Source organism: Bos indicus x Bos taurus, chromosome 29, assembly GCF_003369695.1.
Source record: "Bos indicus x Bos taurus breed Angus x Brahman F1 hybrid chromosome 29, Bos_hybrid_MaternalHap_v2.0, whole genome shotgun sequence".
In the NCBI taxonomy this organism is placed as follows: Eukaryota; Metazoa; Chordata; class Mammalia; order Artiodactyla; family Bovidae; genus Bos; species Bos indicus x Bos taurus.
In genome coordinates this window covers 25183010-25208471 of record NC_040104.1, presented here as the reverse complement: position 1 = coordinate 25208471, position 25462 = coordinate 25183010, and the positions used below count along the sequence as shown (strand labels likewise).

The 25462-nt window shown below is 49.4% G+C and overlaps 1 protein-coding gene across 2 annotated transcripts in view; it reads left to right on the top strand.

The window, feature by feature from the left end:
• Nucleotides 1–10905: 10905 nt before the first annotated feature.
• PTPN5 (protein tyrosine phosphatase, non-receptor type 5) overlaps nucleotides 10906–25462 on the top strand; it is a 58517-nt gene continuing 43960 nt past the window's right edge. Inside the window, exon 1 of one of the 2 annotated variants that reach the window (XM_027531928.1) lies at nucleotides 10906–11155. The gene's annotated coding sequence lies outside the window, so the exon portion shown is untranslated. The remainder of the gene's footprint in view (nucleotides 11156–25462) is intronic. The other variant, XM_027531929.1, reaches the window with a different exon arrangement.

Below are 25462 nucleotides of genomic sequence, written 5' to 3'. Positions count from 1 at the left end.
TGTAAAACAAGAACTTTGTTTTGTTTACAACTTGTACATCCTGTCTTTTAGGAATTTTCTGGGATATAGGAGGTACTCAACAAATATTTGCTCATTTAGGTCAGTGGATCTAACCTCATCCATACCCTTTTCTAACAACTGCAAGAAGGACAAGAAGCACACCCACAACATCTGCTTCTGTATCTCCAACAACAGAAAGCCGATCATCTCCTGGAGTAACCAATTCCACTGTTGCACAGAGAGACAGGTGTAACTAAAGGATGGCCACGTCAAATTCAATACATCCTCTACCCGCAACTGCAAAGTCAAGAACTGAAAGGCAAAAGCGTGGAAGTGCCAAATGGGCAAAAGTTGGTTCTGAAAGTAGAAATACAAGCTTCACATATATAACCTTCTCATTTTTAAACTATGTATTACTTTACAGGACATGATATATCCACTTTTTAAATCCTGCCTTGAAGGCTAGGGAGAGGCAGGATTTAAGTTCAGTATTTGTTGAATGGCTGAGTCTTTTTGCAATTTTCACAAAGGTCACCAGGGGGCGACGTGTTACTTAATTCGTCACAATCGTCGCTGACGCTGGAGACCTGCGGGGTCTGAAGTGCGATACTGGACTTGAAAAATAAATAACCAGAGACATTTAGATTCTTCACTGTCCCTTTATATAAAAAAGGATTGATGATAAACGTTAAGATGCTGAAAGGCAGCTGCCTGGGGCACATCACATCTACTGAGAAGGGTGGATAGAAATCCTTCCTTTACCACTGATTAAATAACCAGAGGAGAGAAAGCCAAAGACCTACAGCTGAATACTATGGTTTCAAGGTGAAGGGGTGCCAGAGCCTTGTTAACCTGGAAGGAGACTCAGAGAGACATTACCTGATGGTGCTATCTTATTCTCTGAATCTCTGGCAGTCTCCTAAAATATTAGGGCTCGCGTGGAAATACAAGAGTGTCCAGGCATTTCTTCCAACCTATTTTACAGAGGAGGAAACTGGGGCCCAGAGAAAAATTACTTACTTACCCAAGGTCAGACGACAATCAAGTGGTAGAATCAGAATTAAAACCCTGAAGGTCATTTCACTGAGTATTCAATATTTGGCTGGTGGGGAATGGTCTTTAGAAATTACCTTTTGGTTTCAGGGCAACCTAAACTCTACTAGTGATTAAGACTGGTCTTTTTAGAAGGGATTATTGATTTTGACAGGGTTTCCTTGGTGGCTTAGTGGTAAAGAATCCACCTGCCAATGCAGGAGACATAAGAGACCCAGGTCTGATCCCTGAGTCGGGAAGATCCCCTGTGGGAAGAAATGGCAACCCACTCCAGTATTCTTGCCTGGAAAATTCCATGGCCAGAGAAGCCTAGCAGGCTATATTCCATGGGGTAGCCAAAGAGTCAGACATGACTTAGTGACTAAACAACAACAAATTGATTTTGATATCTTTGCTCAAAAGATAAAAAGAGAGCAAGAGAATGAAAGAGGGAGGGAGGCAGAAGGGAAGTAAGGCAGGGAGACTGGAGTTTTCTGATGGCCTTGTCTCCAGGCAGCCTCTGTGGCTGCTCGCCCTTCCTAGCAACTGCAGCTATGCTGCATTGTTTGAAGTACTCAATTTTTTCCCCAAATCAAAAGGTGAAGGATAAACTCCCAAAACAAAAGGCATTTTTCTTCTAAGGGCTTAGATAAATCATAATTCAAGGACAAAAGAGTCAAGGGTGAGCAATCCCTCAAAAACCATCTGCAGAACAATTAAGCATTGTCAATAGCACAACTCATTTCTGAAGTGCAGACTTGGAGAGCCTTGCCAGCCAGAACTGGAAAGGACCTTGGAATCATCATATTCAAATGCCTCGCTTTACACGTGAGGAATCTGTGGTTCACAGAGGGAAAGTGTCGTAATTCAAATGCTCACAGACACCAGGGAGATGGAGCAAGCTGGGGTCAGATAAGAGATCCCTTCGATAGGTTCCAGGAAATATGTGACTTTCCCCTTTAAGAAAAACAACAGAGCAAGCTTCCTGACAAATGGCAAATAACACAGGCCCTTAGGCAAGGGAGTAAGAGTGGAAACCACAGCAAACTGGACAGGCTTGCCTCAGGGCTCAGTGCTGCCCCATTCACTGGCCAGTGTCATGCAGGCAGTGAGCCTGAAGTTCTCGGATCTGTTTTGTTGTTGTTTTTTTTTTTTTAATATGGATTTGTACTTGCAATGTCCTCATTTTTTTTCATGATGACAACTAATTTGAATTAGCGGTAGGCCAAACAGAGCCCTTCCGGAGTCTGAATTGGGCTGCAGGTTTCCGTGCACACAATCTGGACCAGGGCACTGTGGGCGGCAGGGAGGAGGAGGCCTTCAGCTCGGCCTCTCACTCACTTTGTGGTCTTCCAGAAACAACTTTTCTTTGGCCTCCGTTTTCTCATCTGAAATGTGAAGGCGGTCTCTGAACGTTGATCTGACGGTCTGCAGTTTTCCAGTGTTCTTTACAGATGGAGAGTCTAAGTTAGCAAGGGATCGCGGGCAGAGCGTAATCTGGAGGCAAAAGGCCCACAGACTCCCATCTCTCTCCACATCCCTGGTCCCCTGGAAATGCCAACATCACTTGTCCAAAATGGAGCGTATTGTTTCCCCCACCCAAATGGCCCCTCACCTGGCTTTACCCGCAGTATACAGCACCACTCCCCACCTGGTTGCCCAAGTCAAACACCTTGCCCTCACCTTAAATCCCTCCCACCCCTCCCTCCCCTCCCCCGCCCACCATCATCCAATCAGCAAGTCCTGTCAATCCCACCGTATCAGCCCCCTAACTATCTCTCTCCCTTTATTCTTACCCCCCTCCAGGCCAGTCTTCATACTGCAGTCAGAGTCGTCTTCATAAAACACAAGTTCCCAGTTTTAAAATCCTTCCACGGTTGCCTCCTTAAGACGAGGCCCTTGGTTTGGTTTGGCTCCTGACCCTCGCCCATGCTCTAGCCTTTTCTCCTGCCCCTGCCCCTGGAGTTGGCAAACTCATGGAGAGTAGACACTGCAGCTGTTCACCAGTGAGCTCCCAGAACTCAACCTAGTCCTGACCCCTGACAGCCACTTCACTTGCTATTTGATGAATGAGGGAATGAATAACTATATGACTCCAAAGATTCCGCTACTAACTAGCGGTGTGACTCTAGAGCACGCGCTCACACTCTCCATCTGTGAAATTCCCTATCCTTACAGGCTGTCATGAAGAGCAAACTAGACAACAGGTATAAATGGGCTTTGGGACCTATAAAAGCAAGATCTAGGCATTAGTTGCTACATACGTTCTCTGCTCCAGTTTCCCAGCTCAGTACCTGCCCCACAGCCTTAGGGTATGAGTTGAATGAGTTAATAAATATAGCATGCTTTGAATAGTACCTTGCACACTATAATTACCAAATGAGTAAGTATTACTATGATCCCAGCAATGATGGCAATGACGACTGGTCATTACAACTCGCTGAGGTGCCAGAGGTAGAGGACATTTTTGGCTGCTCTTTTGGTAACAGCCTTCTGACTTCCTTTTGGATGAAATCTCGGTGAAGTTCGGATGGGACTGTCAATCAAGGTGTGCCCTCCCGCTAGCCAGTGGGGTGAGCCTGCAACGAGAACTCAGCCAATCCACCTCTCACTCTCCCAGGACTCTGAGAGGTAGGAAAGGCAGTACATGCATCCTTGGTGGTACCACCTCGATGTCACTGTGGAAAGGCTCCCAACCCTGCAAACTTCCAGAGCTTCCTGACCACTCTCTCTTCCCAAGCATGCTTCTTCAGCCTTCCCTTCCAGCCATGAACTTCCCCATGGCCTTCCAATTAATCCCTCTTTGCCAAAAGGGATACTTCTATGACTTATTTCCAGAGACCCCATCCATGCACTGCTCTGCGGTCAGGACACTGGTCAGCCCTGAACTCACCGTGTGCCCTGGAGAGGCATTTCTTCTCTCTGAACCTCAGTACCCTCCTCCTAATGTGGGAGCCTTGACCAGAAGGGTGGTCCCCAACCCTGGCCCATCAGCCAGAAGCATTTGGGGGAACTTCCTTAAGGCTGACCCTCTCCTCCATCCTACTGAACCAGATTTTCCAGGGAAAGGCCTGAGAATCCATATTTTTTTAAAACAATTCCCCCAAACGATTCTGGGACACAGTGAGTTCAGAGTCCACAGCCTCTGGGGGGCCCTCTGAGAACAGAAGGGCCAGGAGTCTCGGCACTTCTATGATGCTGCTGCTGTCCCAGACACACACGATCCGAGTCCAGATCTCATCACTCTCCCCACTTAGAAACTGCCAGTACCTTCTCAGCACATCACAGTAAAACCCAGAGTCCTCTCAGCCTTCAAGGCCCCTGCAGCCCGGCTCCTGCCCTCCTCCCCGACCTGATCTCTCAGTCTGGCCTTCCTGCTGTGCCCAGAGGCTAAAGTCCTGCCCAGGTAGGTCCTCCCCTTCCCTGCTCAGCGGGCACCTTCTGATAACTCAAGTCCCTGTTCAAGGGTTATCTCCTCTGAGAGGCCTTCCCTGAACCCCCAAAGTCCAAAGTCTGTCCCCCGTCCACCTGTACTCTCCATCACCCCAACTCTCTTTTCTTTTTCTTCACTACACTTACCACTGTCTGAAGTTAGCCTCATTCATTGTTTTCACCCAGCTCCCTGGCAGTGTGTCCCCACCAGAAAGTAAATTCCGTGCGGGCAGAGAAGCTGACTATCCTGTTCTCTAACATGTACTCAAGCTTCTGAAACAACGGCTAACTCAGAGTAGGCATTCCTGAAAATATCTGTTGAATAAATCTGCTTTGCAGGTGCCCAGAGCAGGGACCATGAGAAAGCCAAAGCTCTGACTCTCACTCCTCCTGACACAAGTGTTTCTGATGTTTCTTCCTGGGGTTGGCAGCCAGGTGCCCTTGGCCTTCACCTTGAGATGACACCGGTGTTTGTGGCTCCCAGAGGCTTGGCTGAGTTCTGTGGCCAGCTCCTACGGAAGCTCACATCATACCTCCACCCGCACGCACCCCAGCAATTGGTCTCAGCTCAGGTTCTCCTCTGATAAACCTCACTAATGACCTTGGCTTTTCACCCTTCAGGCTTGCAACCAGGAAATACGACTCCAGAGGTGAGCTCCTAGGAACACAAAGGATGTCCTCTCTTTAAATCAATTGTTTCACACAAAAACTCCACTTTTTATTTTCCCATCTCCATCCCTACAGGATCTGCTATAAAACCTTAATCGTTGGGAATGGTACTTAGACACTATTCTTAGACCCCTAAAAGGATTGCCTTTGCAGACTTAGATGTCAGGGAAATGTCCATTTTTCTTTGAAAGAGTCCATCAAAATCAGCATCATGAAACCCCCTTGACACATTTGCTATACCGATGACAGTAAGATCAGGATCTACAGTCAGAAAACCCTCCTGAAGACTTGCTCTGAGCGTTAAGTGCTAGAGCTGCCTCGAGTTCATCATGGAAATGAGTAGAGAAAAAGGAAGAAAATGAGAAAAGAAAGAAAGAGAAAGAAAACATGAGCCGGTAAAAAATTGACCTACTTTACCATTTCAGATATATGGTTCTGTCCTTCCTCTCTGAAATTATCATTTAAGTGTTCGACAAAACTGTTATTGAGTATCTGCTATATATCGGGCACGGTCCATGACACTTGGGATCCAACAGTAATGCAAACAGAAAACGATGCTCCCCATGGTATTCTAGTGGAAGAAGACAGACAATTAAACAATGAACATATTAAACGAAGTATCTAATTTGCAATTCATAAATGAATTTATTGCTATAGACTATACTGTAGAACCTCCTGTGTGCTGCAAAAAGTATGTAATATTTGAAATACATAATATAGTTAATAAAGCATCCAATATGTTAGAAGATAAAATGTGCCATCATAAAAGCAAAGATAAAAGGAGATTGGGATTGCTGAAGGGAGCAGGAAGAGGCAGGCTCCAGTATGAATTAGGATGAGGAGTCAGGGTAGATCTCATTGAGACTGAGCGACATTGAGCAAAGACCTTGAAGGCTGTGAGGGTATTAGTGCTATTTAACTTGCTGTTTCCTTTCCTTTTTGATATCCAAGAAAATCAGAACCAAATATGAGACTCAAATCCAGTACACTAGAGGAATCCAGGGTGGTCAGCAAACCTGTAGTCTTTTGTCCCTTGGAGAGGCAGGACAGGACAGTGATTAAGGACATGAGTTCCAAAGCCAAACTAGATTTCAGTACTGGCTCCGTAACTTCTCTGGTGGCTGAGACGGTACAGCGTCTGCCTACAGTCTGCGAGACCCAGGTTCAAAGATCCTCTGGAGGAGGAAATGGCAACCCACTCCAGTACCCTTGTCTGGAAAATTCCATGGACAGAGAAGCCTGGTAGGCTACAGTTCATGGGGTCGCAAAGAGTCGGACACGACTGAATGACTAAACTTTCACTTTTTCTATGACTGACTAGCTACGTGACTTTAGTCATCATATTTAATCTCTGAGCCTTGGTTCCCTATATCCCCAAATAAAGATAATAAGAGCACCCACCTTGTAGGACTCTCTTAAGGACTAAATGAAATAATGTGCACAAGTTCCTCTGCAGACTGGAAGAACTCAATAAACATCAGCTGCAAGGATTAAGCCTTGGTCTTGTCTCTCAAAGTTTATTTACATCTTCCCTGGTCCTGCTTCTCTGTCTCTATTGATATTTTAACATTGTTTTATGGTTTCTACTCCAGTGGTAAGCAACCTCAAATCCTTTGAGGATTGGGGCGGGTTATAAAGAAGTAAGTAAATAAATAAAAATCTGGATAGGGGAACATTTTCACCAAAGCAAAACATTTCATTACTGATAGAGTGAATTGGAAGAGAAGTCAAAAGCAAGAAATATTGACTCTAACAGTCCATCAGAAACCACCAGCAAGACACTCTTTGGTTACTCAGCCCATCTTTCTCTCTCCCAAACCCCTCTTCCTCTCTCCATCAAGAGAGGGTAAGTGAGTCACACAAAATGACTCAGGAAGCCTAAATCCTCCCAAGCTCACAACTACTTCATTGCTGGGGACCTCAGAAAACACTCCTTCTTCCCCATCAGAGACGAGAAAGGAAATTGATGGAGTTGTTTTTCATGGTGATGAGATCGAAGAAGACAGGTGGTGGCTAAGTGCAGCATCAGACGCAGGTTAGAATCTCTTTACTGCTATTAATTAGTGAGGGCTGTAGCCATAGGGAAGTCCTCTGAGCTCTCTGTGCCTCAATGTCCTCACTGGTAACAACAAAACCTCCCTTTTCAAGGGTTTGCGAAGAAGAAAGGAGAGTGCGCACAAGTCACATGGCTAGCCCTCAATAAATGTTGCTTTCTTTCCTTACCTGTACCCCAGGGCAACGCTCAATGGACTACAGGAATCTGGAAAATTTAAATAAAAGGATGCACAGGGGAGAAACAGGGTGAGAAGACAAGTTTGGGTATGTCTCTAAGTGACAGAAACTCCCTACAAGAAGCAGAGGAGAAAGACCATTTTTGATCCCCTCCTATCCTGTAAGTATATTATCATGCTCCTTCCTCACCATAACCCTTTGACATGGGCATTGTGAGCCACACCTGACAGCTGAGGCTGGGCTATGAACCCAGGGCACACAGGTAGGAATGCTTAGGAGGCAGCTCTGGCCTTCCAAAGCTGACTTTATGAAGGGCAACAACAAGCCTCCACCATAGGACATCCCAGGTACCACAGACAGCAAGGTCTCCTCTCACCCCCAGAGCCACGGCCCTGTGATTCCCGAGCTGGCTTCAGCAAAAACCTGAGCCATGGTGACCTTGCTGAGGCTCCCTCATGCATTAGCCACCAGGGTCTCTGCTCTATGAGCTTGGGCTTTGGAATCAGCTAGATCTTAATTTGAAACACACACCCCTCATATAGCAACTGTGGGACTGACTGTAAGGAAGTCATTTCTTTCCAGTTCCTCTTCTGAGAATGATGATATCAAAATGCCTGCCTCACAAAGTCACCATGAAGAGCATTCAGTCCAGTTCAGTTCAGTTCAGTCATTCAGTTGTGTCTGACTCTTTGCGATCCCATGAATCGCAGCATGCCAGGTCTCCCTGTCCATCACCATCTCCCAGAGTTCACTGAGACTCACGTCCATTGAGTCAGTGATGCCATCCAGCCATCTCATCCTCTGTCATCTCCTTCTCCTCCTGCCCCCAATCCCTCCCAGCATCAGAGTCTTTTCCAATGAGTCAACTCTTCACATGAGGTGGCCAAAGTACTGGAGTTTCAGCTTTAGCATCATTCCTTCCAATGAACACCCAGGGCTGATCTCCTTTAGAATGGACTGGTTGGATCTTCTTGCAGTCCAAGGGACTCTCAAGAGTCTTCTCCAACACCACAGTTCAAAAGCATCAATTCTTCGGCGTTCAGCTTTCTTCACAGTCCAACTCTCACATCCACACATGACCACTGGAAAAACCATAGCCTTGACTAGACAGACCTTTCTTGGCAAAGTAATGTCTCTGCATTGGAAGCATACAAAACAGTGCCCGGCACATACTAAACACTCAGTTATGGTAGCTGCTAAGGTTACACTGACACTGTCTGGGGAAAATCAGCCTCATGGTGAATGACAGAGATGATGCTTTCTGGAAGAGAAAGAGGGTCGTTGAGTACCGGCTGACACATGCACCCATGCCTTCAGACAGACCAAGCATCGTGGCCTGCTGATCTGACATTTAATCCTTCCTCTTGTCCCATTAGAAACTACTTGAGGATAATAAGACCCAGCTGGGCTCTGTGCCCCTCCTAGGAAAAAAACAAAAAGACAAGGAACCGTTGGTACAGCAAACAGAGGAATGAGGGCTGCATACTTGGAAATATGAGAGACGCCTCCACGGAGAAGGAGGCGTTTGAACTGGAACTTAAAAATTAGGTAAGACATGGAGGGGACGGCATTCCATACAAAACAGTGCCCGGCACACACTACACACTCAGTTATGGTAGCTACTAACATTATACTTGGAGAAGGCAATGGCACCCCACTCCAGTACTCTTGCCTGGAAAATTCCATGGACGGAGGAGCCTGGTAGGCTGCAGTCCGTGGGGTCTCTAGGAGTCGGACGCGACTGAGCGACTTCACTTTCACTTTTCACTTTCATCATTGGAGAAGGCAATGGCAGCCCACTCCAGTGTTCTTGCCTGGAGAATCCCAGGGACAAGAGAGCCTGGTGGGCTGCCGTCTGTGGGGTCGCACAGAGTTGGACACGACTGAAGTGACTTGCAGCAGCAGCAGCAACATTACACTGGCACTGTTTGGGGAAAATTAGCCTTATGCTGAAGGACGGAGAAATTCCAGGCTGAAAGCACAGCCTGAACAAAGGCTAGAAATGGGAAAATGCAGTCTGTTTAGAGAAGAGTGTGGTAAGGCTGGAGAACTAGGATGCCAGAGGACTAAGGTGAGAGCTGGAAGTGAAGGGCCAGCGAACCTTACGGGCAGGGAACACAAAACAAAGGTCATGACTACCATGGAGAAAATGGAGGGAGTGGGTGTGCATTTAAAATAGAGTGGTCACAGAAGCCTGTTTGAGGCAACACTTTGAAGAGGTAAAGGAGCAAGCCATGTGACTATCTGGGGGAAGTTTCCAGGCAGAGAAAATAGCAGTGCAAAGGCCCTGAGGCCACAGGGTGGCTACCATGTTGGTGATGCACTAAAAAGGCCCCTGTGACTGCAGCGGTAGGAAGTGAAGTCTCAGAGTTAAACAAAAGGAAGCCAGCTCATGAGAGGCCTTGCAGGCCATTACAGGGGCTGTAGCTTTCCCTTGAATGAGTGGAGAGCCATTGAAGGATTTCCAGTAAAGAAGCAACGCCATCTGACTTACGTTTTCAAAGGTTAGCTCTGACAGTAGAGAATCGACTGCAGGGGGTCAAGGGTGGCAGCGGGGGTACCAGGAAGGAGGCTATTGTAGAAATCCAGGTCAAAGAGGGCGGTAGCTGGCATCAGGGTGTAGCTCTGTGATGGTGCACCTTGGTACCCCCTGTAAAAACGAAGCTTTTACAGCTTCCCGGCCCTGTGTGTCTCCCAATATTTCAAAAAGTCGGGACAGAATGGGGCGCCAGCCTGAGGAACGTGGGACTGTGGGGTGCGTGGGCAGCCCCTTGAACTTCCGGCCCCCCGGTGCCCTCCCTCCATAAAGCATAGACAGATGCACGCCCCATGACGCGCATCAGGAGGGTGAGATCCGGCGAAGGAAGGTTTTACTCCTCAGCGACTCAACGGGGAAGGGTGGTAAGGCGAGTGCCTCCACCGACAGTACGGGAGCAGGTCCTGGGCACCCGGCACTGCGTGCGCCCCGGGTTTGCAACCACACCGCTTGTGCAGGTGTGGCAATGACATCTTGCGGGCGTCATGCGGGGAGCGCCACAGCACCCCCTCCATACAATTCCCCCCAACCCTGGCTATGACCCCTTTGTCTTGCTTTCCCCTACCCTCAGCTGTCTGCCTGTCGCTCCTGCACCGGGTTCGGTGCTCACGGCCCTGCCGGGGTCCCTCTGACGGCCGCCGTAGCGGCGCGGCCCGGGCCTCGGGGCTTCCGAGAGGAGAAAATCATGAATGAAATGGATGCGGTGCTCCCGCTTCCCCGCCCTCCCTGTCCAGGCAACCTCGGCGCGGGCGCAGTGTCTGCGTGGACTCCAAGCGGAGTTGCGGGGTGCAGGCGCCCGAGATCAGGGTCAGGCAGGGATGAAGGGTCTGTGATCCCGCCCGACTTGGGCCCCGGACGCCGCCGGATCTCCCCGCCCCCCGCCCGCCAGCCCCGCGGGCCCTGCGCAATTCCCGGGGAGCGGCGCAAGCCCGCCCGGGGGCGGGGCGGAGCCGGGGCCGAGGGTGCCGAGCCGACCCGGCGGCTGCGCCCGAGACTCTGCAGCCGAAGCCGGTTTGGCGAGGCGGCCGGGCGAGGGAGCGCGCACGGAGCACGGGACAGAGCGCAGGGCAGACGGACCCACGGACGGACGGACGCCCCCGCAGACGCAGACGCGCAGAGCTCGGCGAGGTCCCCGTCACATACACACATTCACACACTCGCGCTGACACACACAGGGACACACGCACACTCGCGCGCGCACATCCTCCCGCCAGCCTGCCCGCCCGCTCGCCGGCGCCCGGAGCCCTCTGGCCGGTAAGTGCGGCGCCTCAGTCGGCGCCTTTGTGTGGGGAGCTGGGAGGTGGAGGGCGCAGGGTCCCTCCCAGGGAGGCCCGGCAACAGATCTCCTCCAGACCCCCGGGCGGAGAAGCAGGCGCCCGCCCCCGCCACGCCCCCATGGGGCTCCCGACGCCCCCGGACTGGGGGAAGGGTCCTCCAAGCCTGGGAGGGGACCCGGCGCTGGGTAGAGGGGAGGGAGCAGCAGCCACTCCCCACGAAGCTCGTGCGCGGTTCCCGAGAGGGGAGGGATCGCGATGGCGGTCCCGGGTCCGAGCCTCTGCTGCTGTGGCGGGTGCGCGGCTCCTGGCTGCATTACCTCTCCAGGGTCCGAAGCTCCGGGGGGAGGTTGGAGATCGCCGCTAGCCTGCTGGCCTGTTAACCGTGGCTCCCAGCCTTCGCTTCGCCTCCCCCGACCGTGTAGCTTAAACCACCAATTCCCCAACCCACCCCCAAAATGAAAGCCCAGCGCGTTCCCCTCCCCCAGCGTGCCCCTTCTACCGGCTGAGGCCCAGACTCCTGCAAAACCTGGAGATTGCTCGGGTCAGAGCTCTGAGGGGCTTACCTTACCAGGGATCGTGTGGCTTTCGAGGGTCAGGACCAGGTGAACCTTGGGAATTCATTTAGCTCCCTCATTCTTCAGATGGGGAAACTGAGGCCCAGTGAGGTGGCTTGACCAAGGTCACAGGAGGGTTCAAGGCAAAACCTGCATTAGAATCTAGCGTCCCTGGCTTTCAGACTTACTTCCTCTCCTATACAATTCCATCCTTATCCTCAACGAAACCCTAGAACATAAAAATTTACCCCAGTATATCAGGAAAGTCTTTGTAATTCCACCCTGCCCCCCTCCCCCCTTGGAGCAGTAGGTGCCATTCATTAGCTACCATATTTTCTGTTTAAAAAAAAGCCTCTTTCAGCCTCACAGGGGATCTCTCTTAAGCAGGTACTCAGGTTTGAAATCACTGAAACAGTGTCCTCAATTGGACCAGGTGATGTTGTGGTTGAGGAGCCATCACCCCCCCACCTTTGACCTGATGAGATGCCTTCCCCCTCACTCCCCACTGCACCTTAAGGGCCTCAGCTTTCTGATCCAACCAAGCTCCCTTCATCATCCCTTTGCAGAGGTCTCCAGGGACTTCCTGTCCGGCCATCTCTCCCTCCTTGATGTTTGTTCCATGTAGCCTCTAGGTACTGCTGATGGAGCTGCTGGGGAGGCTTGAGTTACAGCCCCATCAGGCTCGGGTGGTGGCTCAGGGCAAGACTCCCCCAAGGGCAGCTGGGTGTCCCCAGAGCTGAACCCAGTACCTGGTGCAGAGAGGTGTCCTGAGAGGTGTGTTGATGGAGTGAGTGCAAGGTGGGTGGTGAATGGATGAAGTCAGTCACCTTTGAAAAGACTGTTGGATGGGGGAGTTGGCAAGGAGGACAGTATTCAGTCTCTAGGGGCCTGAGGCTCTTGTCTCGAGAGCTTCCTTCTTGAGGGAGCAGCCTGGCAAGGAGCAGAGACAGGGTGACCAGCTGGCATCTCTCCAGGAGCCACCACTCATATTGTTGGGTATGTAAATGGCATAGTGCTCCAGAAGCACCATTTGCATAGACTTCATAATGAGCGGTGGCCCCTGAGTTGCAATTGCAATGCGACGTCTCTCACCCTCAGAGTGAAGAGACCTGGGGTCTCCTTCCTGGCTGGACAATTTCAGTGAATGCTTATAACCTCTCTGGGTCTCAATTTCTCCATCCGAAAAATAAGATCATTGGATTGGAGATTTTCAGGATAGCTTTCAGGTCTAAATTGTTAGTGTGGTGGGGGGAGGGAGGAAGCACTTATTTATATAACTGCTGTGGGCCTGGTTTTCCTCTTCTATTACTCTATGATGAGATCATTTATGTAGGGTACTTAGCACAGTGCCTGGGGCATAGAAAAAACTCGGAATAGGTAGCTATTAATACCATTTAGGTCCTGGCCTTATGGATATACCCTCCACTTCTTCTCTTCTTAAAGATTGCTCAAGGACATGAGATTTTAGATCCTGAAAGGCCCTGTCTCTCAAAAAATCCCTCCTCCACTGATCTATTCCTGGACTTAGGGCTCAGCCAGCCTAGGACATCCATGAAGCTTCCTAGGAGAAGTCGCACTTTTGTTTATCAGTTATTTCACGCCTAAGGGTGATTGAATTTGATCATTTATATACAGTCAAAGTTTTTCTTACAGGCTGTCACTTACATATTTGATCTTATGATATCAGTAGTGTTATTATTCCCACTTTATAGATGGGGAAGTTAAAACTCAGAGTTTAACCTGAACCCTTTCTTCTGCGTCACTTTGCCTATCCTTTCCTGAAACCTGTCCTGAAAGAGACAGCTGACTCCTTGGACAAAGTTGAGAAGGAAGGCTTTATTCTCCTGGAAGATGAGAAGTGGCTTCTTGGAGAAGCTCAGTAGCATTGGAGCTGGGTCTGCATGATTTGTATGGTGGAAGGAAGGAGGAAAATATTACAAATAGTGAAAACAGCAAGAGCAGAGAGCTGGTGGTAGGGGCTTCTAGGACAAGTGTAGAAACTGGAAAGTGGTTCATTCCCACTGGAGCAAAAAGGATAAAAGAGGAGCTGTGAGAAGGAAGACTGGGTAGGAGCGTGGAGGCAGTGGCTGGGGCAGGAGTGTCAAGCCAAGGGCTCGGCCTTTAGTTTTTGAGTAGGGGAGAGACGTGATCAGACATGGCCATTAGGAAACTCACTCTGGCCGCACAGAACAGATTGGAGGAGAGAGCCTGCTGGCAGGGAGCTCAGGTAGGAAACAATGACAGTCCTACAGGTAAGAGATCAGGAGGGTCTGGGCGGGGCGGGGAGCAGGGGAGGCTTGTAAGAATGAGGAGAAAGAGGATTTGATGCAGAGGCCGCAGTGTCACCAGAATCAGCGGTGGACTGGATATGGGAGGAGAGAAGAGAGGAATGAGAAATGATGGCAAGGCTTGGAACCTGAGTGGCTGAGCGTCCGTTCACAGACAGAGTCCAACAGGAAGGGGAGGGGGAGGCCCGGGAGTGGGGGGCCACGATCTGACCAGGCACCAGAGCAACTCCTGCAAAGCTGACTCACTGAGCACCCCAAACTGTCCAAAACCCGTTGCTTCATTCATTATTCACATAGAAACATCTGTTGCGCGAGGTTGTTCTAGACTCTGTAGAGATGCATTGCTAAAAAAGATGAACTACCTCTACCAAGGGAGACAGAAAACATAAGCAAAGTATAACATTTCAAGAGGTGAGCAATACTCTGGAGACAGATAAAACCCAGTGAGGGGTGACTGGGGGGAAGAGATTTACCCTTAAATAGAATCGTCTTCCAGGAAATGATATTTGAAAGTCCTGAATGGAGTGAGGAGGATACCTTGGGGAAGAGGATTCTGGGAAGAGGAGACCACAAGTGCAAAGGCCCCTGGGTAAGAATAGCTTGGTGTTTTCAGGGAACAGCAAGTGTGGCTATAAAACATAGGCCAAGAGGGAGGGTGGGAAGGAGAAATGGAGGAGAGAGGGGCAGGCCCAGATCACACAGGCCTGAGTAATAAGAAATCACGTGATGTTAGTGGGTCCAAGAGAATTAAAGTCCCATTCTCCATGCGTGTTTCATGCCCAGAGAACCAAGCCCGACACTCAGCAGTGGCTCATTAAATAGCTGTCTAACAAGCAGGAAACCGCCATTTATGTATGCAGCCTTTTGGTGTTGGTGGTGGTGTTCAGTTGCTCAGTTGTGTCCGAATCTTTGCGACCTCATAGACTGCAGCACTCCAGGCTCCTCTGTCCTCCACTATCTCCCCGAGTTTGCTCAAATTCATGTCCATTGAGTTGATGATGCTGTCTAACCTTCTCTTTCTCTTAAAGCCTCATATCTTGGACTAAATAAAGGTATTGTAGCATAGTAAGGTAAGGGCATAGTAAGCTGTGTATGGTCAAAATGATAAAGCTCAGATGATCTGAATATCTGTGATATCATTCACGTTTGAAAGTTTGAGTCATGTCTGCATGTTCAGCATGACTGTTGACTAAGATGAAATAGTCAAACATACCTGAAATGCTTGTAATACAGTTAAAATGGTAACCTTTTATGGTCTTCCCTCATCCCCTTTCCAGTGCAAATATACAGCCTTTTGGTTTCGTTTCAGATTTTCCCTTATGCAACTCATGCCCTCAGCCATTTCCCTTATAGAGATTTTAAATTAACTCACCTGCAGCACAAAGGCCCATATTGTCAGGACAAGGAATTATCATCTTCTTCAATAAATTGACAGATTTCAAAGAAAGCAGAGAGGGCGGTGGGGAGAGAGAAACTATTTATAGAAGTATAAATTCTTCAAGCACCTAATTAATTGTTTAAATGGATCTACAAGTAGGAATGGAAAAACTCCAGAAGATGGCTAATCGTTTAAAGCTTTTTGTCTGCATTAAGTTGAACACAGGATATGTGTGAACATTTCAAAATACATGGCACCTTTTACCGAAAATTTAACCCACAAACCAGGAAAGATGTTCTTACCAGAGAGGGTCATCATAGCTCTCCATGTGTGTATATCTGTTCAGTCCAAAGCTTACTTGTAGTTACGTGAGCTGGGTCAAAGTCCTTCCCCTCTCCCATACTGTTTCCCGTCTCTGGGCGGTAAGGCTTGGGTTTCTGGGGCCCTTGAGGACTCAGCACAGTGGTCTGTGATGTCTGCAGGCCCACACTGTCATCTTCCCAGAGGACAGTGACCAGTGTCGCAGCATCGGGGTGTGGCTCCCTGTGACACTCAGATGATGTGATATACAGGAGGCAGACAGGTGGTCCTTCCACAGAGGAGATTGATGCTTCCACCAAGCAGACAGAACCAGATACTAGGCCGGACCTTCTGAGGGGGCAAGTTGACAGGTAATCTAAATCTGAGAAGCACAGACTGTCTCTAGGTGCCCTGGTCCAAATTCCATCTGATTTCTGCATGTCTTGTCACTTCTAGGAACTGGAAACTCAAGTCAGCTGAAGAAAAAAACACTTAACCCTTTTAATTTTTGCACAATACCATCACCAAAAAGCTTTTCCTTACCATCAACAGTGGCATTGTGGAAAATAAGGTCTTTCACCATTCTTTAATGTTACCTCCATCTTTTTAGCATCTGGTGAGATATAGGATGAGTACCTTGGCCAGCAATGTCTGGCAAAGCTCCAGAAATCCCAGACTCTTAGAAGAAAGCTTTTCCCACTCAACCGTGGCTGCTGCTGCTGCTAAGTCGATTCAGTCATGTCCGACTCTGTGCCCACCAGGCTCCCCCATCCCTGGGATTCTCCAGGCAAGAACACTGGAGTGGGTTGCCATTTCCTTCTCCAATGCTTAAAAGTGAAAAGTGAAAGTGAAGTCACTCAGTTGTGTCTGACTCTTAGTAACCCCATGGACTGTAGCCTACCAGGCTCCTCCGTCCGTGGCGTTCTCCAGGCAAGAGCACTGGAGTGGGGTGCCATTGCCTTCTCCGCTCAACTGTGGCACTTAGAATCAAAGCCATCTTCCTTCCTGTGTCCCCCCTTGACACAGTCTAGACTTAAAGTTTCTATAGCTGGGGTGCAGCACGTTGAGTTGGGAAGGGATCCCCTCAAGCTAGACACAGGGGATCCACAATTTGTAAGCGAGCAGTGTCTTAGTAAGAATTCCTGACTTTGGCCTAATGAAGGGCATCAACTGTTCTTGACTATATCTGGTTACTGTGATGGCAGCATACAGACCTTCATGTGATGAGATGATTGGTTGAGAGACCTAGAGAGACATACTGTATCAAGCTTTATCATGTCTTTCTTAAGAGTGGAGATGTTCCTTTTCTCCCCCCAATTCTCTGGAAGCCACTCAGGAGGGATTCATTCAGTGGACTTCAGTGGTGGGCAGCATGTGGCTGTCTGGAGTGGACCCAAAGATTTCATCATCTGCCTAGGAGAGTGGTCCAGTCTTTAAAAAAATAAGTTATACCATAAAAATAACAGAACCACACTGTAGAATTAAATGTAAGATGAACCACGATTTTATCTGTCCCATTCTGTTTCTTCTATGGATCTGTATCTTTTAATAGTTGAAATCAGTCCACGTTTAGTTTTGTACCCAGCATTTTTTACTTAACGTTTTCTCATAACTTTTGTGTTCATGCATGACCTTCTTCCATCCTCAGTGGTTTTACCATACTTTACTTAGCCATTTCTTATTTGGAGAACATACGCAGTAGTGAACATCTTTACAAACACAGCTCTTCCATCTCAGATTCTCAAGGCTTCTGATATAACCATCCCCAAGAGGGTGGACAGGACGGGACTGCTGGGGAGGGGGGAAGAGGAGCACGCGATTAAAGAACGTGTCGATGCAGGTTGATTTCATGGATGCTGATGACATGGCCCTGGATCCTGAGGTGGAAAGAAAACAGTGGATACCAGAGCTGGAGCCAAGGAAAGGCTGGACAGGGAGACTATGGGCCAGGAGGCCAGAGTCACAGGCCTTGAGGGTGTGATAGAGGGGTGTCAGATTTCAGATGGAGTCCCTCCAGCGGTTTGATGATTTGGTTTGGGGTGCCTTTTTTAAATTAGGAAGCAATACATAAAATGTACTACTGTAACCATTCTAAGTATATAGTTTAGTAGCATTAAATGCACTCATATTGTAGTACAGCCATTGTCACCATCTATCCATAGAACTCTTCACATCGCAAAACTGAACCTCTGTACCCATTAAACAATGACTCCTCATTCCCCCACCCCAGTCTCTGATAACCTCTTTCTACTTCCACATGTTCTAGGTACCGTCTATAAGTGGGATCATATGCCATTCGTCCTTTCATGGCTAGCTTATTTCACTTAGCATATTTTCAGTGTTCACCCAGGTTGTACCCTGTGCCAGAATTTCCTTCCTTTTTAAGACTGAATAATAGTCCATGGTATGTATGTGCCACATTTGTTCAGCCATTCATCTGTTGATGGACACCGGGGTTGCTTCTACCTTTAGGATATTGTGAATAATGCTGTTATGCACTTTGACATACAGGTACCTACTTGAGCCCGTGCTTCCCATTATTTGGGGTCCAGGCCTAGAAGTGGAATTGCTAGATCAAATGATACGTCTATATTTAACTTTTTGAGGAACCACAGGGTGGTTTTTATTAAGGATTTTTGGGTACTCATTGAAAAAGACCACTAAATGAAGTTTTAGGAGTGGAGGGTCCAGGAAGAAACCATTAATTTTTCTAAGTAAATGTTGTGTAGGTTTCTCCATGGCGTTGGAGGGAAGAGAGAAAAGGGAACAGAATACAAATGAATCCACCCTCCATTTCTGAGGAATTATGGTGATTTAGAGGCATCGTGGGTGGAAAAAGAGAGCTCTCAGGAGAGATCTTTCGGAATTGGGATTCATTCACACATGCAGGTATTTACTGCGCCAGGAAATCAACCTGCCGTGGGGACCCTGCCCACAGGAGCTTGTGTGTGTCTGTTGGGGTCACCAGTGAGTATCCGGACAACAATGGTCTGTACAGATGCCCACTCTGGTAGTCATAAGTACTAACGTTTCTGAGTGCTTACTACGTTATCTCACTGATCTTTTATCACAGTTCATTGCAGAAAAGTTTTTATTGTTCTCAGTGTATTGATAAAGACTCAGAGAGTTTAAGTAACTTGCCAGAAACACACAGCAAGTAAGTGGCAGAGCAGGAATTCACACCTAGGTATGTAACTGTGCCCTGGTGATGAGCTGAGGGTTCTGGGGACCCAGGACAGACACCTGCTCAGTGTGGAGGTCAGAGAAGGCTTCCTGAAGGAAGGGGTCAGGTGAGCATTTTGGTGGGAGCTGGCTGTGTTCTTCTGTGGCTCATGATTTCAGAACATGGTTTTTGGTAGGAGCAGTGGCAGCATCCAGCCCTGCTTCCTGTGCCTCTGGTCACCCAGGGTGCCCCCAACTCCCACCTGCTCCTGCTCCACTGAGACTACGTTTCAGAGGAAGACGCTCAGAGTCAGCATCCCCGGTGCTTATCGAGGCAGGGAGGCCAGCGTGGGGCCTGTCCTTTTCCCTCTGACATTTGCTGCCTCTGACTCCCTTAGCTGCTCTCCTTCCAACCCCTTCTGGGATGCCTTAGAGGGACAACCCAGGGTGCCTCCCAGGTCTGGGCAGCATTGGGCCAGTGGGCTGGAGTTGGCCAAATACAAGGCCCAGGAGTGGCAGTGGAAGTCACATATCCACCTCTGTGTCACTTCACACCCAAGATACCTGGACCTGTGGGCTCCCATCACCTCAAAGCCCTGCCTTCCCAGAACCCAGAAGTAGCCAGTTCTCTCTGCTCTTTGAACCTCTTGTAGCTCCCTGAGGCCTACAGCAGTGTTTCTAACAAGGACTCTGCTGGTCTGTAGGTGGGGAGTTCTTTATTATGACAGCATCCCTGGCCACTCCCCTGAATATTCCCCAGGAGCACCCTTCAGTCATCATGACAACTGAGAATGCTCACACACATTTGAAGGTCGGTTTTATGAGCAGGAAGATGTACATTCAGCATTGCATTCAGCAAGTTTTGATGACTATATGAAGTGGAATAACCATCACCAGGATTGAGATGTGGGACGTTTCCATCACCTCTCAGAGTTCCTTCTTTCTCCGTCAGTCAGTACCCGCCCTCAGAGGGAACCGTCCTCGCCATTTCTGTCACTGAAGATGACTTTTGTCTGTTCTTGATCTTGGTATAAATGAACTCAGGTAGCGTGTGGTCTTTGTGTCATAAGTAGTTTTTGAAATCCATCTGTATTGTTACACCCCCACTCTCCCCGACACGCAGATCTGTAAATGCCAACTAGAATGGCAGTCCTCGCCTTTATCCTCCCGAGGGAAAGTGGGCTGTGAGTTACAGCCCACTTTGGGGGGGCTGTGAAAGTGGGAAAGTGAGTTACAGTCTGTGTGTGTTCGCAGGATGCACGAAGCCCTCAGCCGTGGGAAATGAGGCCCCCTCCTGCCCACTGTCCAGTCACACTGAGGGGCCCTGTCCCAGCTCGCCTTGCCCTTTCACTTCTGGCCTCCGCTGCTGCAGTGTTCTCTGCCTGGAATACCCTCTGCTCAGTCTGGTGAGCTCTCCGGGTCCTTTGGTCCTTGGGATGCTCAGACATCAATTCCCTGTGCAGCTTCCTGGATTTTCCCGCTGTGCCCTCCCAGGCACCCATGTCCCACAGCCTCCATTGACATTTAGCACCTATTCCACTCTGCTCACAGGACTGCAAGCTGGTTGAGGGCAGGACTGGGGTTTAGTCATCTGTATATCCTCGTGGGTCCAGCACACAGAGCCTGATAGTAAAGAAACAGATTTAAGATTATAGCAGATGCTGTCTCAAGATTACTTCGAGGCAAATTGGGTCTAAAACAGCTGTGCAAAATATATCCCGAAACCACCCTCTGAAATTGATCAAAGAAAGGTGATGGAAAAAAGAGTGTAATCTCTGACCACAAATGGTAAATGTAGCATTAAACTCAACTACAATGGGGCAGAGACCTCAGCCCTTGCCTAGAGGATCTGGATTCATGGGAAATCCATGGGCGTTAATAAGTGCAAAGTAATACAGCTCAGGGAGTCAAGGGGATGGGCAAAAGAGTAGAGCCAATCAAGGAAGCCTGCCTGGAGGAGGTGAGTTCCAAAGGTTTTTCAAAGAGAGGAGTCTGTTGAGCCACAGTTACATAATCAAGAGTAATCTATAGAAAGCCTTAAAGCATGAGCCAAGGCAGCCTGGATCATGGTCTGATCTGTCTTCTTGTGACTGTGGTCCTAAGTCTCACATAGGTCCCCTTCCTTCACCTTTCACTCCTTTTCATTCACTTCTTCCTTCCCTCTTTTCTCCTATTTAATCTCCTTCGCATCTCCTTTACAAACTTGAATGTGCAGAAGGAGCTGGATGTACATTGCTTGGCCTTCCATCCCGTCCTCGGTGTACTGGACTCCCCATCTTAGAAGAGACAGAAGGAAGCCCATCCCCTGTCCCTCCTACCCCCAGCTTGGGCAGCTCACAACAGTCAAGTTTCTGGGCAAGAGAGCCAGGGAGTGGCCCAGGCTGGAGTGTGGTCCATTGCCAGGTGCCGAGTTACAGATCAAAACACTAGGGAAAGAATTCAGCTGGAAGAGACGTCAGTGTGCGCTGGATTCCCTGGGGAGGTTTCCCAGAGGCGGCGTGAGCTTCGGCAGGCCCTGGCCACAGCTCAGGGGAGAGGAGCAGAGGGGCCTGTCCAGGACGGAGGACCAGGGAGACACGGGCTGAGAAGCAACAGTGAGGGTGGCTGGGGGCTGGGGCAGTGTTCATGATGGAAGAGGATCTGGGGAGCCCCATGAAGTTGGGTTTTCAGCTCTTTATGCCCCACCTTCCTCTGGGCCCTGTGTCTGACCCAGGGGACCCCAAAACCACCAAGGGCTCTCCAAAGGGGAGAGAGCAGTTCTACCAGAGAGGCCCCGTTCATCCTCAAGGTAGCATCTTCAGCATTGCTCTCCTTAGCTCCAGGATACCTGGCAGAGCCTAAGGACAAAGGAAACAGAGCTTTGCTGCTGATGGCACCACCTGGTATGGAGGGCAGGAGCGGCTTGGAGGGGCCTGGGAGAGGCAGCTTTGAAGCAGGTCAGCGTGGTGACAGGGAGGCTGTCAGCCCCGGTGGCCTCGTCCTTTCTCTGCCTCAGTCACTTCCACCATCTTTACCATAAGCTTGTGACCGGCAGCTCCTATTGCTTCCGCAGCCCAGAGGAAGAAACCGAGGCTCAAAGAAGCTAGGACACAGGTCCAGGACCCCGTGGGGACAAGGTGGCAGAGCACAGCGTTTCAGCCAGGTCTCTCGGCCTCCGAATCCATCCTTTTTGCAGAGGACCGTGGCTGCCTTAAGGTGTGTGACCTCAGAACATCCAGTCTGCTGTGTTTTGAGGGATTCTCCCAGCGACTGAAGGCTTGGTCACAGCCCTCCCCCGGCCCCTGGTCTCTAGACCCTTTTCAGCCTTGAATTCTGGCTTCTTTTTTCCTCTTTCCTATTCCATTCAACTTCCTGGCTCATACAGTGTCCTCTCTCCTAGCAAAGCTGCCTCAGACCCAGCTCACGTTTCCAAACAGTTTCCATCTTGTGTCCCCCCCAGGCTCTGACTGGGTCTCAGTTTTGCCTGATTCTTTTACCAAACCCTGAAGTGCCAGCATCTTCCCAACCTGAGCACAGAAGGGCTACCTGAGAGGCTGAGGGTGGGGGCCCTGATGGAGGACTAGACCCCACAGTGAGGTGTGGCAGGAGCCAGAGTTCTCCCTAGCCGCAGGTGGGAACAGACCTAGCTCTGTACCCCAGCCCCCTCCTTTCCAAGTGTGTACGAGCCCTATGAGAGGTGGTTCTGTGGGTGATGGAGAGTGGAGCAGATGCCAGACAGGATCTTCGTGGACAATCCAGAGCAATGCACAGGTGGCCCTGGCATTCAGGCCCAAGGTTGGCATCAGGGACATCTAGGGCTAAAACCAGAGGCAGGTAGAGATCAGAAGCCCAGAATCATTTGCGATCAGGGTGTGTGTGTCACCAGCACTGGCTAGGTCAGGATTCTAGTTCCGTTTGGAGAGGGCAGAGCTGCAAGAGTGGACAAGGCCTCAGTCCTAGAAGGAAGATGACCGAGACAGAGATTGTGCCTGCCAGGGCATCAGGCGGAAGGCCAGGCGCTGGGATGGGGCCAGTGTCAGAGCCGGATGAGCAAGAGTGAGACTGAGTGTTGTGAAAATAATAGTTAACACTTAAATGAGCCTCCTTGGTAGCTCAGTGGTAGAGAATCTGCCTGCTAATGCAGGAGGTGCGGGTTTGCTCCCTGGGTCAGGAAGATCCCCTGGAGAAGGAAATGACAACCCACTCTAATATTCTTGCCTGGGAAATCCCATGGACAGAGGAGCCTGGCAGGCTGCAGTCCATGCGGTCGCAAAAGGGTTGGACACGAGTTAGTGACTAAACAGTAACAAGAGCATTTATGTAGTGCGTTCTGTGCTACTGGTCCATTTTGCAGATGAGAAAACTGAGGCACCAAGCGTTTGAGTCAAACTTCTGATCTCTTCCAAGACTGGCAGCATGGCCCCTCACATTCATAGTTTGACATCAGCCATGGTGGGAGCATTTACACCAGGGAAATTGGCAAATGCCACAAATTATAGCTTTTAAAATTTTTATTTTTTTTCTGAGAACCAGTTTGTTAGCATACCACTAAGCTCAGAGGGTAAAGAATCCACCTGCAATGCAGGAGATCTGGGTTCGATCCCTGGGTTGGGAAGATTCCCATGGAGAAGGGAACAGCTACCCTCTCTAGTATTCTTGCCTAGAGAAATCCATGGACAGAGGAGCCTGGCGGGCTACAGTCCATGGGGTCACAAAGAGTCGGACACGACTGAGCGACTTTCACTTCACTTCAGGCTCATTCCAGAGCCTCCATGAACCTCACCTGTGGGTGAGAAGGCTTGTATTAACGGAAAAGCAGGCAACACCTGCCACAGTAGATGATGAGAGCCTTTTCAAGAGCTTACTGGACTCTGTCTAAGCATTTTACATGCATCTCATGTAAAAACTTCCCGTAAGGATCAGCATTCATTCAGTCTCCCTGAGACCCTCTGAAGTGTAGACACTGCTTTCCCTATTTCACAGATCAGGAGACTGAGCTACGGAGAAGTCAAGCATCTTATCTAAGATCAGGCAGTCAGTGAGGCAGCACTGACTCAGACTTGGCCGCCCAATCCCAAAGCCTGTGCTTTGTGGCGTTTTTGATGAGCCATTTATACACACTCAAACCCTAGCCCTATTTTCATTTATTTTTCTCAAGAATAGATCTTGAGTATCTTCCTGGTGCCAGACAGAGTATTAAGTGAGGAAATAGGAACGTCCACATCAGAGCCCATGCACCTGGTGGCTTCAATAAAGCCTGGGTCTGGGGTGGAGGCAAACTGAATTTGAAGCCTGCTTCTGTGTTTGAACCATCTGGATGACCTTGAGCAAGTGACTCAGTCTCTCCAAGTCCTCATCTCCACATGTGTAGGAGGGGCTGACAACTGTGTTTAGCTCACAAGGCTGTGGTGAGAGATGAGTGATGTAATACATGTACAGTATTGGCACGGTATCCAGCACTCCCTAAGCACTCGGTAAAAGGAAGCTGCCGTGATTACAGTCCACAGGTTTGTGTTTGGGTCGCTCCGTGTGAGGTGCGGATACAGGGCATCAGGAGATAACCACCAAGGGACTTCCCTGGTGGTCTAGTGGTTAAGATTCCTCCACTGGGTTCAGTCTCTGGTTGGAGAACTAAGATCCTGCATGCCACGTGGCATGGCCAAGAAAAATAAAATAATTTAAAAATAATCAGTTATTTCTAAGGGAGTCAGGGAGAGTACTGCTGAGGCCACATTTGAACAGGGTCTTGAAAGGGTCTTAAAGTGTTTTTTCAAGCAGAGAAGGGAAACGGGTGCTTTTCCCTGAAGGGCGAAGTGCATTCCAAGGCATCCCGAGTAGAAGCGAGCATCTAACAGAAAGGAAACATGAAAACACTCCCCTCCCAAGAGATGTGATCACGCCTTCACATTTGTAACTGTCTGTTTCCTCCTTGTAAGTGAAACTGTATACCTTGGGTGGAGAAAGAGGGGGCCGAAGTGGGGCGTTTTCAGAATCTTGGAGAGCAGAGGATTAAACCAGATGACCTTTCAGCCCTGAAATCCCACTCTTCGATTGAACATTTTCTGGTCTCCTGTCCACCACACAGATACACCTGTCCGCAGTAGATACTGACCCACACAGGGGAGCTGGGCCTGTGTCAGTCACTGACTGGGGTGGGAAAGCTCCCCTTTCCCCACCCTCTACCCCCGACTCCCGCTCCCCCCCAGCCCCACCCATGGACCAAAGCCTGTTTCCCTGCCACTGGGAGCGCCCTCTGCTGGTTCCCTGCTCCACCAGCCCTGCCTCATCAAACCTTGATACCTAACCCTAACCCCAAAATCAAAACTTGAGACCTTAAGCAAAGGCCATTAAATGTCATTAAATTCATGTTTGTTTTTTTTTAAATTTTCATTTGTGGATGCTGTGACTCGGACTGGAGGAAATGACTGGCCTAGGGTCACACGCTGGACTAGAGCCCAGGGCTGCTGTGGCCTTGGCCGTGGAGCACATGTGTTCCTCCAGTCATGGAGCACGGCTGCTACCATCACGCACACTCTCCACTCCAGCCAGTCTCCCAAGGCGGGCTCTCTGGGCTGCTGCTCCAGGTGGAGCAACCTGAGGCCAGGGTCCAGGGCAGGGCTTCC